This window comes from Aythya fuligula, chromosome 9, assembly GCF_009819795.1.
Source record: "Aythya fuligula isolate bAytFul2 chromosome 9, bAytFul2.pri, whole genome shotgun sequence".
Taxonomy (NCBI): domain Eukaryota; kingdom Metazoa; phylum Chordata; class Aves; order Anseriformes; family Anatidae; genus Aythya; species Aythya fuligula.
In genome coordinates, this window is record NC_045567.1 from 12,031,274 (window position 1) to 12,041,086 (window position 9,813).

Here is a 9,813-nt window from a genome sequence, read left to right on the forward strand (position 1 = left end):
GTGTTTCTGTGGAGTCCAGAGAAGGGTGTGAATAGTTGCTGCAAGGAACTTCTTGACTGATGTGTTCCTGTTCCACTAAAGTAGCACAGCTTTTACGTTTTGTTAGAAGCGCTGACTGCATCACAAAAGGTCCTACAGCCTCCTCTCCCAGTGTTCAGTGCCCTTCACCAGGTGATTTGGAGAACAATTCTTCATGCTTAACTCAAGATTTTAACTGCTCTGGTCTATGAAGCTCTCTCAAGAAGCTGTCTGTTTGTGCTTGGTTCAAGCACCAATGGATTTTCCTCTGTTGGAGTTGGGCCGGGTGGACCCAGAAGTGCCTCCACCTTAGCCATCCCGTGATGCTGGGATAACTGAGCAGAGTGGTACAGCATGGCTTGATACGGATGTCCTCCAGTCCCTGCAGCGTGCGGCAGCCCCTTTGGGGTTGAGATAAGCACGCAAGCCTGCTGCTGTTGTCCAGGTGCTGGGGCTGGCTCAGCCTGCAGCTCCGCAGGGCTTTCCACCCTGTTCTCCCTCCTCGCAGAGTGCAGCAGAGGCAAGAGAGTCACTCCGATGTCCTCGCTAGGCGAAGCAAGCTGTCTGGCAGCTCTCGGGACTTGCGGGTGCGTTTCTGAAGCAAACCCGGTTTGCTTTTTGCTGTTGCCACCAGGTGGCAACAACGGACTGCAGCCCATGCTTCTTTCAGGAAAGCAGCAAATGGCACCCAGCCCTGCCAAATTCCGGTTGCTCCATTGCTGCTGGCTGAAATGCTTAATTTTTCTGCGTGGGTCACTGCCTGCTTCTAGTGGGAGGTGGTGCTTGCAGCCAGTAGCTGAGTACTGTGCATGCCTGGCTTGCAAAGAAGAGCCTGGTGGAGGACAGGGAGGTGTTGGCAGGGGTTTGGTGACCAGGCTGGGCCTTGGGGGTTTCCTGCTGCATGGCCAGCATCTCGTGTCTACCCTGGGCCCTGTAACAGCAATTCAGGCACCATGAGGGCAAAACAGCAAAGAGTAAAATGAGTGTCATGGAGGGTGGCAGTGCTGATGCACACGGGTAGAAACAGCTGCTAAGTCATTACATGGTGGCTGGGTGACATGAGGTCTCCTGCCCCAGCTCCTTCTGTGTTACTGCGTGCAGTCCTCTCTGTACATAAAGCTTGGCCATTTCTTACCCCTGATCTATAAAAGCTGCTGCTCTCCCCACTGGCGACTTGGTGAGTTGTCTTGAATTGGCTCCTTCTTCTACCCCAGGACGGTGCCAAGGTTTGTCTGCAGCTCCTTCAGCACATGGTGTCCATACCTATCTCAGAGATGCAGGCAGGTCCACGATGCAACAGCTGCTGCATCTGAAATGTGTGAGTTACCAGGTTTTGTGCTGCTGCAGCTCTCTGTACCCCTGTTCAAAAAGGCAGCGTTGCAAGGGAGCGCAGATGAGCACTGAGCATGCTGGACATCATCTGCAGCAGCAGCTCGGGCACCTTGGGCACCCCGTGAAGCGGTGGTGCTGCCCCCTCACAAGCTGCCAAGCACGGCAGCTGGCTTTAGGGCGAGTGCAAGGGATCAAGGGCTCTTCTTCTTCAGTAGGGTTACTCAGCAGGGTAAGTGGCTTAAAGCTGTATTGTAAAAAGCGTCACAGGCTAAGTCTCCGAATGCTGTGGCGCTTGCTCAGAGAGGAGCTATTTCTAGCTTCACTAGCATGCCGAGGGGCTGAAGTGGTTTTCTGCATTGTGCTTCTGGAGATCAGCAATACGGCAAAGCGCTGTTATTGCATGATGCACTCAAGCAGTAAAACTAGGGAAAGAAAGGAAAAAGTTACTGTTTTTGTCACCCTCCCAATGTCTACGCTTCTGTCCAGCCCCAAGAGGAACTCTCAAAGCCTAGGAAAGAATGCACTTGGACAGAAGGGAGCAAGAGCTGGATGTTGCCAGCAGTTTTCCTCCTCACTGTGGTTTCTGGTTGGTATCTGGACTTGACCACTAAGCTTCTGTATTCCAAAACAGTCTCTGCCTAAATTTGTAAGCTATGTTGACAGTGTTAACAGGAGACGTTCTCTCTCACCTCTCAACCTTCTTTTTGGTGAAGGTTTTGAACTGTAACATTGAGTGTCTAGCCTGAATATAGCAAAGGAAATTGGTAGCAGAGAGTCATCTACACCTAAACTGCTCCTCCCTTTGGTGTGAGCCATGGGGCCGATTAGTTCTGCTCTACCTGGGTGCATTACAGCCACCGATGGGCATAGTAATGGACTTCTCCAGGCCTTAAACCTTGTGGGAGATGAAAGGAGGAATTTCAGGAGGAATCCGTCCCCTTCCAAGATAAATCAGACTGAGCTGGTGCTGTAGGAGTCCACTCGCTGTGACAATAGCCCTCCCTGAGATCACCGGTTGCGTGGAGACTGTAGCTGCCTGTTAAAACTGAAGCACTCTTGTTCCTGCTTGCAGACTGTGTCACTACAAATCTTGCAATACTGACTGCGTGGGGCTTTCTTTCCGTACTGATATTGTGGCTCTTAAGGCTGTTTTGAGTGTTCATCAAAGAAAAGCGCCTTTATCTCCCAATTCTTCTGGCAAAGTGGGATAAGCAAGAGTGATGCTTGCAGCTGCAAAGCTCGGAGTGCAGCTGACACTACGGCTGGCTCAGCATCCCTTTCTTCCCAGTGACTAATCCTAGAATTAAACCAGGCTTCTTCCAAGCCAAGAGCAAGGAGTACTTGTTCTTCCAAACCATGTTCCTGTGCAGCAGCGGCAAACAGCTGATGAAGCTGAATCCGAGGCTCTTGAATCCTAGGCTCTCGCAGACGTCTGTTCTCTGCTGAGGCAGGAAAGGATATGGCTAATGTATTTTCAGGCAGGCTTTCTCTCTCCAGTTAGTGTCTTCTGACTACCCTGGAGGTCATATGCTGAGGGTGATCCCAGGGTGGGCCCCTGTTTAACTGGGCTTCTGAGCAAACGATGTGAGCGAGTGCTAAAGGACGAGGTGTATGGCTGCCAGCACCTGTCTGGGGATGCAGCCAGCACTTGCTGGGTGTTTGAAGAGACAGTCTCGTCTGGAACCATGACACAGCTACGGATATTAGTGTAAATGCTCTTTGAAACAGAGAACAAAGTGCTCTGCTGGAACTGATAAAAGTCATATGACTTTCTGTTACCTACATGTTTAGAATTGGAGCCACTAGATGTGGTTGAGTCTGTGTGGAGTTGCTCACTGAGGAAAATGCAGAGAAAGAGATGGCACTAGCCAGAATCAGTGGAGGAAAGAGCCTGGTTTTAATTGCCTGCCTCCTGCCTGTGCAGATGGAACAAGCAGCTGCTTTCTCACCCATGTCCAAACCAGGAACAGAGCTTAGATATAATTCTGTTAAAACCTCAGTGTAGTCATGCTTGTGTTTAGAAAGATCTCTGCAATCAAAATGACAGCCAAAATCTCTCTTCTGAGATGCTTGTGACCCCTTCTGAGCTCAAGCTTTCTATTGTGAAACTTCTACTACATCTTTCTGATGCTTTTACATCAGCTGACCTGCTTGTGAGGACAGCTCTGAAGCAAGGGAGCCTCTGGGAGACTCCTTAAAAAGGAAACTAAGACCCTGGTTTGTGCTGAGATCCACAGCTTCTCCACTGTCATGCTGCTCCCTGCGTCTGAGCTTAGCATGCTACCTACTCCTTTATGCATCTTTCTGATGGGGGGCTTAATGCCAGCATTAAAATTTTGTTTAATAACAATAACTTCCTTGGCCTCTGCTCTCCGGACCAAAACCACCATTAACAGCTCTATGACATGAGTTTCTGCAAGGATAAGTGATAATTTATGTAAATTACTTAATCAGTCTCACACACGGCAGTGGCCTGATCTCATGGCTTCTTCTAGAACTGAAATTCTCATTAAATCACAAAGATGTTTTTCTCCTAACAAAATGCTGTACGTGTGTCAGTGCCAGCAAGAAATGTTGTGCTGTGTTGGCTTCTGTTCAGGGAGACTGGTCTACGGTTACCAGGAAATGAGAAATCAGACTTTTTGTGTAAATATTCTTTGGGAGAACGCACAAGATATGGGGCAGGTCTGTGTGAAGGTCTGTGTGGAGCTGATTTTTCTCTGACAGCTCAAGGTCAGCATCACTCCTCCAGGTGTCTTGGCTGTACTGGAAAGCTGCAGCAGCTGGCGGTACTCACTGCCTGGGAGGGTACACGCTGCTTGCTGCTCTCCAGTGCTATTAAACGTGCGCTCTGACTGTGTATGTGTTTTTTTCAAATCATCCTTAGCACGTGGGACAACGTTAAGCAGCTCTGACTCCCTCCCTTAGAACAACTAACCATTCACTTGCCATTATTGAACCGTCTTGTTGGGTCTGAAACTTCTACTGCACACTTCAGCCGAAACCAGTCACTCAAATGAGATGCCTCTCTTCCCCAGAACTTGGGTTTATGTACTTCGACTTCATTCTGTGAAAACACTTCCCCTAATTCTAGTTTCACTGATCAACCTCCTGTTTGCTGCTGGGTGAATTCAGATTTGAGTTGGCTGGCATACTGCTGGTGTTTTTAACCCACACAAGCTGTGGGATACTGCACTCAAAGGTGAAATTTCTGGAATTTTATAGGGAAGTTTTAGTACAATTTTTAAGGTAGAGTAGGTAAGAGAATCTCTAAGCCCTTTGTCTGCTGTAAAACAAAAGTATTAAATCTGTGAACATCTGTTGAAATTCGGAAGTGATGTAAAGCACGCGCTTGGCAAAATGCAGGCACCCAGCATTGCTATGCTGAGGCTGTTCTACAGGCTTTGTGTGAAAAGTCATTCTCCTAGACAAGAAGAAGGAGATATTTTTCCCCTGCCTGACTGGTCCCTCATAATCAAGTTACAAACTGAACTAGGTCGATAAGAAAGGCGTCTCTGAAGCTTTGACTTTATACCCAGAAAATGCTATTTGTCCCCAAACTGCATATTGAATTCAACAGTTGATTCAGTTCAGTAGAATAAAAAGGTTTTTTTGTTTGTTTGTTTGTTTTGTCCTGTTTTGTCTCATGTGCCTTTATGCATCCTAAAAGCCTGTTCAAGCCATGTTTGTTCATTTAATTTAGCACATAAAGACATCATTCTTTGTTCTATTTATCTCTAATTGCATTTGGATCACCCTTCAAGGGGATGTACATGGACAACAAATAACCTACTAAGTAGAAACGAAATGTTTAACATCCTGGATGCATTCATATTTCTCATTTGTATCAGCTGTAGAATTGCTTAAGTACACATAATTTTACTCCTTTATTGCTGAGAAGGAAAACATTGAGCTGTGTGCAGTTGCAGGCAGGTCTTCACTCCTGCGAGTCTCTGAGACTCACCCTCAGAGAAACCAATATAAAACCAGATTAAAATCAAGGACCTCAAGCAAGACTTCCTGCTTGCTGATTCTCAAATACGATTAAAATCGATTTGAATCACTTTTACTGAAGTGGGTCCACCCTGAACATCTCTGAAGGGCTGGGTGAGAAGCAGGGCTCTGAGATCTTCCCGGCTCCTGCTGAACCGCCGGCCCAGGACACGTGGCAGTGCCTGCCCCTGAGCCTGGCAGTGACCACGGTGTGCTGAGGAGCCCAGGAGGGGTCCACTAAAGGTAGTGGAGGGGTGTCTTAAAAAGCTGTTGGAGCTGGTCCAGAGGAAGCCACAAGTTCAGCCTGGAGAGGAGAAGGCTCTGGGGAGACCTCACAGCAGCCTGCCAGGGCCTGAAGGGGGCTGCAGGGGAGCCGGGGAGGGACTGTGTCAGGGGGTAGAGTGCAGTGGGAATGTGGTGACAGGACAAAGGGGAATGGCTTTAAACTGAAAGAAGGTAGGTTTAGATTAGATATTTGGAAGAAATTCTTCATTCAGAGGGCAGTGAGGCCCTGGCCCAGGCTGTCCAGAAGAGCTGTGGCTACCCCATCCCTGGCAGTGCCCAAGGCCAGGCTGGATGGGGCTGGGCTGGTGGGGGCTCCACCACACAGCATGGAGCTGTGTGTTCAGATGGCTGAAATGAGGCACAGTGTAACCAACTGAAGCAGTCCTGCTCCAAACTTGATCTGTGCAGACCAGTGACATCAGCCTACCCTCCTTGTAGTAGTTGGAAAGGCAGAGTTTTGAAAGCCAACTTGATGCCCTGTCCAGCACTAGAGGCTAAGACTGAAGAGCCTAAGCCTTTCTGGAAGTCAGCAGTGGTTTAATTCAGAGCAGGGCTACATCCTGGATATGCAAAAATACTTTGGGGCATGCTTAGGTCATGTAGATGTGTTCAGGGCAAAGACTCCTAATTTGTGCTTATCAGCTCCAGCAACCCATCTGCCTGTGTAGGACATGTCCGTGCCCCAGCACATGCCTTTAAGCAGCAGATAAATGTGTCAGAGCTCATAAATGTTGCTGAGCCAGTGCAGCAGTGCCTGCACCCACCTCAAGTTCTTGAGATTTCAGGGTCATTGCAGACAGAGGCACCTGCCTGTCTTCACCTGTCTGTGTATGCGTGCCTGTCCTTGCATGGAAGTGTGAAGTGATTCCCAAACCTCACGGGTGATCGACTGCTAGAATGACACAAAGGCTCATCCGCTGCTTTGGGGGTTAGAGTTTGAAAAGAAAACATCCTCACTGATCTCTTGGGGCTAGTGAGCTCATCATCATTTCAGTTAGGTTAGAGTTAATTTTCCTCCTAGTAGCTGGTATGGTGCTGTGTTTGGGTTTTAGGATGAGAATAATGTAGATACCACAATGGTGTTTAATTGCTGCAGAGCAGTGCTTACACCAAGCCAAGGACGTTTCAGCTTCTTGCTCCGTCCTGCCAGTGGGCAGGCTGGGGGTGCAGCAGGAGCTGGGAGGGGACAGAGCCAGGACAGCTGACCCCAACTGGCCAAAGGGGTATTCCACACCATATGGGGTCATGCTGGATGATTACATGGGGGGCTGGCCAGGGTGGGGGGACCAGCTGCTTGGGGCTGGGCATCGGTCAGCGGATGTTGAACATCAGTTGTGCATCACTTGTTTTGTACACATTATTATTATTATTATTGTTATTATTATTATTTTCCTTTCTTTTCTGTCCTAATAAACTGTCTCTATCTCACCCCACAGGCTTTATTTTCCTGATTCTTTCCCCTATCCCAGAGAGGGAGGGAGGAGGGCGAGCGAACGGCTGCATAGTGCTGAACTGCTGGCCGGGTTAAACCACAGCAGCTCATTAGGTGTTTCCCGCTTTTTCTATTTTAGTGGTACTGTATGTAAATATTTTATTTGCTTAAAAAATAATAAAAATAAAGAATGAAGCTATATCTGTTGAACAACAGCTAGAAGCTGCTCTTTTACAGTGGACAGATGGCTGCTGGCTTGATACCTGAGTAGCAATGGTTGGTTGCACATTTCTTGGGAATCATTTCCAGAATAAGATTCAAGAATACAGGTGGACATGGGGGCATTACAGTCTGGCTAGTTGTGTCTGCAGCCCAGAAAGCCACCCGTACCCTGGGCTGCACCAAAAGCAGCGTAGGCAGCAGGGTGAGGGAGGCGATTGTCCCCCTCTGCTCTGCTCTCATGAGACCCCACCTGGAGCCCTGCATTCAGCTGTGGGACCCCAGCACAAGAAGGACAGGGAGCTGTTGGAGAGGGCCCAAAGCAAGCCACAAGGATGATCAGAGGTCTGGGGCACCTCTGCTATGAGGACAAGCTGAGAGAGTTGGGGTTGTTCGGCCTGGAGAAGAGAAGGTTGGAGTTAGATGATCTAAAGATCGTCTTAAAAGGTTAAACCTTTAAAGGTTTCTTCCAACCCAAGCCATTCTATGATTCTATGATTCCTTGTTCTATGATTCAACTCAGAGCATTGCACGTTAATGTTAAATTCATGCTAGTTCCCTGTTCAGTACCTCAGTTCTGGGGTACAGCACAACTTTGCTCTGCCTTTGTCAAAACACACATATAACATGGGAGTTGGGTCTACAGACACTGGGAGTGAGCATGACAGTCAATTAAGAGAAGGAAATGTTGGGTGTTAGTGATAATCAATGTCACAATACTACATAACGGACTGATTACTAAACTGATGGGTTTAAGCCTCTAGTCCTGTATGCTTGAGAAGATGAACTGTGTAAAGGCTGGGGAAGATAGCATTCACCGGGGCACAGTCCCTTTGTTTTGGCACACAACACCTGGCACTGCAAAATGCTGCTCTGGGTGGTGCTCCAGCGTGCTCCCATCCCATGAGCAATAAATAGCTGCCTGGCTTTCAGGAGGCTTTGAATCAAGCCCTTCAGAATTGAGAGGAAGGGTCAAAAGCCCTCAGCATTTGGCTTGGGCTCCATTATGCTGCTACTTCCATGTATTGTTTGGCAGCCGGCAAAATATTTTTGTGGAAAAAGAACTGCTGCTTCCAACCTCCCTGCTCCTCCTGTTGGTTCCCTGTGTGGCACTGCAGCCTGAAGCCTGACACCGTAGGTGCTTTCACAGTGATAAATGATCCCTTCACAAACACTGATTTAAGTATTGCTGCCAAAATCAGGCCTGAGGAAGCAGATGGGGGATGGATGGTATGTTACAATGGGCTGAGATAATGCAGAAGGTTCAGGGATGATTTGGTAGAAGACTTTGGTATGTTACGGTGCCAGTGTTTTGCCAGATCACCGAAGGGAAACCTTTTGTAACTGGCTTTCTGGGCAGCTCTTTGGCATCCCTCTGCTTCTCCTGAGCCCACGTTCTGCAAGGTAAAACATCAGCCCTACATTTCTGCTGGAATTGTAGGCATCTGGGAAAATGGCTGGGATCAGCACCGAGAGGTAAAACAAAGTAATCCGTCTGAGGCTTTATGAACACAAGACTGGAAATGGCCTCCTAGGTCACCCAGAGTTTGTCTGGCTATTTTTCCTCCACATTCGTTTTGTAAGCCCCTTCTAGAGACTTGCTTCTCTCATGGCTGAACTATTTAATACTGAGCGTAAGCTGTCCGTAAATATATTTAGACTGTTGCTGCCTTCTTACTGATGTGGTTTCTCCAGGGTTCAGTTCCACTTGCTGTTTTTAAAAGCCTTAGTCATATCTCTTTTGTGCTCTTGTTTTACGAAATGAGTGCTCCAAGTCCTTTTGATCATGTAATCCCAGATAGGCAGGAGCTATGCTTTGGAGCCTGTTGGAGCCAAACCACTGTCATGCCAGTAATACCTCCACTGGGAAGAGTGTTTTGGGGTGATATGAGTGTTTCTGAACCATTTCCCAATAGTCATTTGCAGCAAAGGATTTTCCAGCACAGATGTAGCCTCTAAACATCGTGGCCTACACATACTATGGAAAAAGGAGCTCACATTATGCTGGCAGCTCCTTGGCTTGTAGTGCTGCTCCTTTGTGGTCAACTAAGCACCGTGTGCCGCAGCTTCATGTGTTATTAGTTACAGAGGGGTGAAGCTGTATTTTAGTGTGTAAATAATAAAAGAAGAATAGCATGCAACAGATGTGTTTTTGTTTGTTTCTTTGTTTGTTTGTGTTTTTTTGATACGAAGTATGGTTTATTATACACAGCCTTCATGTTTCTAGTTTTTTATCTTAGGCTCACATCCCACGGTGGAAGTTGAGGGGATGCAGGATGCTGTGGCATTCGGGCAGGGAACATGTGGGACGGGTTTGGCATTGCGGAGAGCTGGGAGGCTCCGTGGCACTCACGCGCCTGCCAGAGCTCTGGCAAGCATTATCATTAGTTAAGCAATCCTGATATTTAAGCACTCGTCTTTGTTTCAGAGCTCTGCTGAACAGGAGCAGTTTAAATAAGACTTCAGTTTCAAGCTGTCAGCTGCCGCAGGAGGCTTAGACGTAATTGTAATGATGCCTCAACCAGCAGAATTGC